The following is a 7,808-nucleotide window of genomic DNA, read 5'->3' on the forward strand; positions in this document are numbered from 1 at the left end:
ATTGCTCAAAACAGGCAAGAAATTTCAGCGAACACAAGAATTTCAAAATTTATTTGACAGCCTAAATATTTTGTTAACCATTGCCAAAGTATCAGCCACACGAAGGTTTTCAGTGTGCCAGTGATGTGAATGTCTCTCATCTTCTGCACCTCTAATATCGACCTGTAAATCAGTTTCATTTGTATTCTGTGTTTATGGGGTTTAATTATCAGGACTGTTGTTTATTGTTTTGAAAAGCATAAGTAAGTCTACTTTACATAGCTAAGATCTGTGGGTATTTTATATTCTGTTCATTGTGTTTCATTCCTTAGTTTTGTGAATAATTTTCTCTCTGTTTTAAAAACTGGAAGTCAACCTAGCTAAAGTATTCTAAGTAAATCATACTACACACTCACCAAAACAAACAGCGACGTTACACTCTGAATTTCCTGCATAAGAATGTTTTGAGTGGTCTGGCCTCGGCAAAACGGGAGTTATTTTTCTCAGAGCAGAGCTGATTGTGAGGAGACATGATTGACGTGAACAAAATAATGAGGAGCATGGAATTACAGATTGAAGGAAACAGTTGCTCTTGATCGATCACCAGCGTTTGTAGAGTTCAGACAAGATTTGTCGGAAAACTTTATCAGTCTGCAGGTGGTAGACTCTGGAACTCACTCTCCATAAAGATTAGTTGGACATTGAACTCTTCATTCTTCTCTGAATCCATGGGCCAAGGAGTTTCAAAGAAATGCTCAAAGCCGAGCGTTCCCGCGAGCAACAATGATGCGACCGGTGGCTTAGCGAAATGGAAAGGTGCCCATGACCAAGGTGTCCGACTATTCGTCTTCCTCCTGTGATGACTCTGGAATATTGACCCTGAGGTTGTCATGGAAAATTAATGAAGGCATTCTTATTCCTGCAGATTAAAAGCTCACATCTTATTTCAACTGAAGGGAATTCAGTTTTCAAATGCGTAATAAATGCCTGCATTTCCCTCGAGCCAGGTAGGACTCGAACCTACAGTCTCCTGATCCGTAGTCAAGCGCGTTATCCATTGCGCCACTGGCCCGACGCGCAGACAGCTGAATAAGAGCCGTGATGTTAGCACGGACATGATTAATAGCAGTGATGTGCACGAATTGACCAAGTTAAAAAAGATAATCACTGTCACTGCTTCAGTCCAATCTTCACCACCTTTCAAAGCAGGTTTTTGTTCCAAAAAAAGGACACAGATGTTCATTATTTTCGTATCTGAAATATTTACAGCAAGGTAAGGGACGGAGGTGTTCATGGGGTACACTTTACCATCAGTCCCAGTTACTAATACACAGCCAAACGTCTCCCAACAACACCACATCCTCCTGGACAACAACAATGATTTCAAACAAATTCACTTATCTTCATCTCTGTTCACACTAAAGATAGATAAACCAACAGTGACCTGATAAATTAAAACAAGATAAAACTGAACCAGGAATAGCGGCGGCTGACTGGGGTCTGTTTCTGGGAAGGAGACTCGGGCTGTCTTTGGCTTAATTGGCGAGCCCAGAGCCACTGTGTTTGGGTCCAGAGTCATATAATGACCAAACATGAAATCTCTAACTGGGCTCTAGCACCTGGTGCTTCCCTCCCCTTTCGCCCTCACTCACCAACTATCGATTGAAGACGACAACATTTCGTTCCAATGATCATTCGCCACATGCATGCTCTCCAATCATGTTAACCCTGTGCATGCTGCAGGACCCATCTGAACTGATGATGTATAATGCCCAACAGCGTAGAAGAGGCAGTTCTACATGACCAAGCTGTAGGCATTGGTGCTCCAACCAATCAGAGAAACTCATGGGCGCGCTGGGGGCTCAGATCAATCATAGAATTCTGTTGGGCTCAACTAATCTATCCAGAACTTTCACACCCCAACGCTCAGTCAAAGTTCGCTTGGAAAATTCTTCCAGTTCAAAACACAATTGTTAATGATGACTCTGTTCCCTTTCCCGCAGGTGAAAGTGAGGACTGCAGATGCTGGAGATCAGAGTCAGCATGAGAGTGGTGCTCAAAAAGTACAGAAGGTCACGCAGCATCCGAGGAGCGCGAAAATCAAAGTTTCAGGCAGGCACACTTCATCAGTAACATTTCACGCAGCCAATTTATGATCAATATTGCTATTATCCCTAATAATCCTTCATCCCCAGATTTCAGGCACAGTGGTCTCACAGAACTTTGGTCTTTTGATTTGCCAATCTATATTTATCTGATCGTTTTGGATTAGCTTTATGAATGAGCTGAAAATGTGTTGCTGGTTAAAGCACAGCAGGTTAGGCAGCATCCAAGGAAAAGGAAATTCGACGTTTCGGGCATAAGCCCTTCATCAGGAATGAGGAGAGTGTGCCAAGCAGGCTAAGATAAAAGGTAGGGAGGAGGGACTTGGGGGAGGGGCGATGGAGATGTGATAGGTGGAAGGAGGTCAAGGTGAGGGTGATAGGCCGGAGTGGGGTGGGGGCGGAGAGTTAAGGAAGAAGATTGCAGGTTAGGAGGGCGGTGCTGAATTGAGGGAACCGACTGAGACAAGGTAGGGGGAGGGGAAATGAGGAAACTGGAGAAATCTGACTTCATTCCTTGTGGTTGGAGGGTTCCTAGGCAGAAGATGAGGCGCTCCTCCTCCAGCCGTCGTGTTGTTATGTTCTGTCGGTGGAGGAGTCCAAGGACCTGCTTGTCCTCGGTGGAGTGGGAGGGAGAGTTATATTCAGACCTCATCAAAACAAAATCAGCAGACAGTTCACCACAATTTTCTATGAACAATTCTATTTTCGCTTTACTGAATGAAACACGCATTTTTCACATGGCACCTCAGTTTGTCTGGTATGACCGTTTGTAACGTCTTTCACGCAGCTTTAAACGGCAATCCTGTCAGTATTGAATTAATTGACAAACCGTTTCTCATGGCAAACTGACAGCGTGCATACCTTTTCAAGATGAAGGAACATATCTGAATGAATTGTGACTTGGTCATTAGTTATCGTGAATACAAAGTAAATACAATCAGATTGTGATGGTGGTGAGCTCTACCACTCTTTCAGAAGCTTCGAGACAAGGTGAATACTTCCAGCGTTTTCTGTTTTTTTAAAAAAACATGTGTCAGTTTGCCAGTTTTTTGCTTCTGCACATGTTCTTGGGATGAAAGGTATGAAAAGTTGTGGGTTGAAAGCAGGAGCAGTCGCCTCCTTCCGTCATGCAACTCCCAGCTCTTCCTCTGCTTTTGTAGTTTTGTGAAAGCACTAACTGGCTTTAATATTGGATTTTAATGATAATCTAAGTGTTTACATGTTATTCTTGCTGCCAAAATATGTAATAAAACAATACATCAATTTTGATCAATTTCACGATTTATGTTTGCATGTCCAGGTCATAATTCTACTTTTAAGGAGAAGGCAGCATTACATATTGGTAACAATAAATGCTAACGATTTGCAGACCATGGCTGTCAGAGCACGTAATCCAAATTACAAGACTTCCATGGACGGTCTCTGTTTCTTTCATCCTGGAAACTGTCTGATTCGGCATTACACTCTCCCATCCTTCTGCACGTGATGCCTTCCGTTCTGTCTTGATTTTGTTACGACTGTTTTCTAATACAGGGACTATCCAATCATCTATTATGTTGCTGTTTCAAAGAATGAGAATCCTTCTCTCAGAGCACACTGCCTCCGTAGCTCAATGCTTAGATCGGGGAGGAACATGGACAAATGAAAGGCTGAATGCTTCATTTCATTGCTGTAACCAGACTCTGGTGTTGAAATCTGAAATGAGACAAAATAAGCCAATTGAGAGCAATACTACTTTCTGTCCAATATCTCCTGAGGCCACAGTCACCTCTCCAGAACGTGCCTGTGCGTTTACCTCTGGAAGTGAAATGGGGTTCAGATCACCGAGGGAGTGTAAACAAAGATTATCCATCTTAAACTGAAGTCGCATACATTGTAAAACGTGACTGGATAATAGCATTGCGACTAGTGCTTGAAACATTTAGGAACACAAGGGGACATACCAAGAGCAGAAAACTTGGATGACGGGCCTCTTTCCGTTCTGTAAACAGTCGATGACTTGCTCAAACGTATGACCTGATAAATCAAACGCCATATGCATTGCCATTAAGAAGCAGTCTAACAGCTCGGGAGGCAGCACTTGTGGTGTATTGGTTAAGACTGGGTGTTTTCCACATCGCGGCCAGAGTTGGGTGCCTGATCAGGGAATCAGGTTTTATTGTTCCTGACTGATAATAGCGAGAGTGGAGCAGCTCTGATGGGAATGCTTTCAATGTCTCAAAGCAGTTAATGCCTCGAGAACATCAGAGTTCATGTCTCTGTTCCTGCAAGAAGGGGAAGGTACCTTGACAGTTTCTGCTCAGTCGGTCAGTCCACCCTTCATTCCCCTCTCACATAGTTTCTAAAGATTCCCAGAGTTGAAACGGTGCTCTGTTTAATTGTTTCCTTTGCACTCTCACTGGTTGCACGTATTGAGTTGTTGGAAATTTGTGATTTGCTCAAGAGCAGCGTGCGAGACGATTCTATCTTCCCCTCCTCTGACAGTACTGTGAGGTTGACTCTGATGTTCTCAGTTGCATTCATCGATTGGAGACATTAACCGGTAGATTCAAAGTGCCACAAATAATTCCAAACAGAATGAAATTCTTTCAAGTGTTCTGCCTGCAAAGTACTCAGAAACTGCTCATTTTTGAGAGGTATTTAGGAAAACCATGTTTACGAAGATAAACAACTTGCTTTGCAAGATGGTTCTAATGAAGACCTCAATTCTTTCGAACCATTCGGTGGAATTGTGTTGATCATTTTAGTACTTTGTATTACCACACCGACCCCTTGTTTAAAAAACGCATCTGTTAAACAAAGAATTGCAGTATAATCGACAATGCTTATAAGTGGACAATAGATTGAAGGTGGGCATGCATTCATATCAGTAGTTCAGACATCCCAGCATTTCAAAGATTCTTCCTCCAGCAGATCAGGAATTCAGAGCACATTCCGGATTCGGGGCAATGAGTTTGTAAGTGTAATAAAGATCGGCAGTGTTTTTGAGACAGTGAATAGTCGAATGAACAACCTCCAGTTTTGCAAATTAGCAAATCATTAAGCCACTGATTCAAATGCGATTGCTGCAGTTGTGTGATGATATCAGGGCCAGGAGAAACATTTGTTACCGTTCACTGGGTGAACAACTAGTAAATATAATCAAATTCATCATTTCACTCCAATAGATCCCACATTGTGAAGCGGACAATTTCGCATAGGAAACACACTTGATCTCATGAAGCTTGCATTCACCCTGTGCAGCCATTCAATTAGATTACCACTGATCTGATAAATCTAACTCTAGTTTCATGCTTTTACTCGATAGTTCGAGGTAAACTTGTGCTGAAAAAGAAGTTGTGTATTCTCATTAATTTGGGAGTTTCACGGCCGTACCACTCAGTTTCTCTGAATGGTAACTGAGAATATGTAATAGTTGTCAGCAGGGGTTACTTCCACATGAGAGGTAACTGGTGAAGTAAATGATGTTAAACTTCCTTATTACTGAAGCATGCATTTCAACAATATCCTAGGCTATCTATCGCTCTTTGATATTCCCTATAAATAAATAAGGAGGGGGATTATTAAGTCTGGGGTAGTATAAAGGAAGACTGTAACATTTTCCTTCGATATATAAAGTACAAAAGAGAGTCAAAAGTGAACATTGGATTGCTGGAAAATGATACTGGGGAGATAGTAGTGGGGAACGAGAAAATGACCAACGAGCTGAATAATTACTTGGCTCAGCCTTGGCGGTGGAAGACACGAGTAATACCTTAAACATTCAAGAGATTGAGGGGCTAGGTCCGAGTATATTGGCCACCACAATGGAGAACATGCAAAAAAAATTGAATGGTCTGAAGGTGGTTAAATAACCTTGATCAGATGGATTACATCCCATTGTTATGAAGGAGATAGCGGAAGAAAGAATGGAGCCGATCGTGGTGATCTTTCAGGAATCACTAGAGTAATGAACAATCTCAGAACACTGGAAACCCACTATCGTGACATCCCTCTTTAACGAGGGAATAAGGAAAAAGACAAAAGGTCCACAATGAATAGCTTAAACTCGGTCGTGGGTAAGATCCTGGAATCCATTGTGAAGGATAAGATTTCTGAATACTTGGAACTGTTTGGAAAAATAGTACAAAGTCACTATGGTTTCATCAAGGGAAGGTCATGCTTGAAAGATCTGTTGGAATTCTTTGAAGTGAAATTGAGCAGGCTATACCAAGCACTGCCAATGGATATTGTCCACCTGGACTTCAAGAAGGACTTTGACAATCTGTCACACAGGAGATGACTGAGTACGATAAGAAACCCTGGTGTTAGAGGCAAAGTAGTGGAATTGGTAGAAGCTTGGCTGTCTGTCAGAAAGAAGAAAGTGAGGACTGCAGATGCTGGAGATCAGAGCTGAAAAATGTGTTGCTGTAAAAGCGCAGCAGGTCAGGCAGCATCAAAGGTGCAGGTGAATCGACACACCCTCCTCATTCCCGAAGAAGGGCTTTACCCAAAACATCGATTCTCTTGCTCCTTTCATGCTGCTTGAACTGTCTGGCAGAAAGCAGAGAGTGGGGATGAATTGATCCTTATCAGGATAGCAGCCGGTGACAAGTTGTGTTTCACAAGGCTCGTGTTGGAATCGTAGCTTTTTACTCGTTACATTAACTATCTAGATGAGTGAATTGAGGGCCCTCTGACTAAATTTGCAGGCGAAAAAAGATAGAAAAATGGACAGGTCGTATTGAGAAGGTGGAGAGTCTGAAGAAGGATTTCGACATGTAAAGAGATTGGCAAATGCCTTCCAATGTGGGAAAGTGTGAAGTCATGAATTTTGACAAGAAGAATAGAGGCATGGTCTATTTTTAGAATGGTGAGAAAAAATTCAGAAATCAAGAAGGACTTGAGAGTTCTGGTGCAGGGTTCTCTCAAGGTAAGCTTGCAGGTTGAGGCAGTGGTTAGGGGTGCAATTGCATTTATTATTGATGGCATTTATTACGAGAGGAATTGAATATAAACAGGTTGTATACTTCTCTGGTCAGGCCACATTTGGAGCATTGTGCATAATGTTGAGCGCCATATATCACGAACGATGTACTGGCCCTGGAGCGTGTTCACAAGATCTTCACGACAATGCTCATAGGGATGAAAACCTTATCGTATGAAGCATGTTTGAGGGCTCTGGGTCTATTCTCGATAAAGTTTAGATGAATGAGAGGGATTGAAATGGAATCATGCAAAATACTGACTGACCTGGACAGAATGGATGTTGGTAAGATGTTTCCATTGTACAAGCACCCGAGGGCACAGCCTTAGATGAAAGGGAACACCTTTTAGAACATTGATGAGGAGAAATGTCTTTAACCAGAGATTGGAGAATCTTGTAAATTTATTGCCACAGAAGGTTGTGGGGGCCAGATCATTGAGTATACCTGAGACAAAGTTATATAAGCTTTTGATTATCCCGGGGATCAAGGGTTACAAGGATTAGGCCAGAGAATGGGTTAGAGAAAACTGCCAGCGATGATTGAATGGTGGTGCAGACTCGATGGGCTAACTGGCCTAATTTCTGCTCCTATGTCTGATTGCCTTATGGTCCAAACCTCAAGGAGGCACATTGTATCTATGAGAATATGGATTCAAGTTCTTCATGAAGGTCAGTAGCTGGAGGGAATAGTTAACTGTTTTAGAATGAAGGTATTGTGGATGCTGTCGGGGTGGTGGATAATATTACATTCAGTGCAG

At 42.3% G+C, this 7,808-nt stretch overlaps 1 non-coding gene across 1 annotated transcript; it reads right to left on the reverse strand.

Moving 5' to 3' along the window:
* Positions 1-978: 978 nt before the first annotated feature.
* Positions 979-1,051, reverse strand: trnar-acg (transfer RNA arginine (anticodon ACG)). The gene has a single exon. It is a non-coding gene; the product is annotated as a tRNA-Arg (tRNA).
* Between the last annotated feature and the right edge of the window lie 6,757 nt (positions 1,052-7,808).

This window comes from Hemiscyllium ocellatum, unplaced genomic scaffold (assembly GCF_020745735.1).
Source record: "Hemiscyllium ocellatum isolate sHemOce1 unplaced genomic scaffold, sHemOce1.pat.X.cur. scaffold_212_pat_ctg1, whole genome shotgun sequence".
NCBI lineage: Eukaryota > Metazoa > Chordata > Chondrichthyes > Orectolobiformes > Hemiscylliidae > Hemiscyllium > Hemiscyllium ocellatum.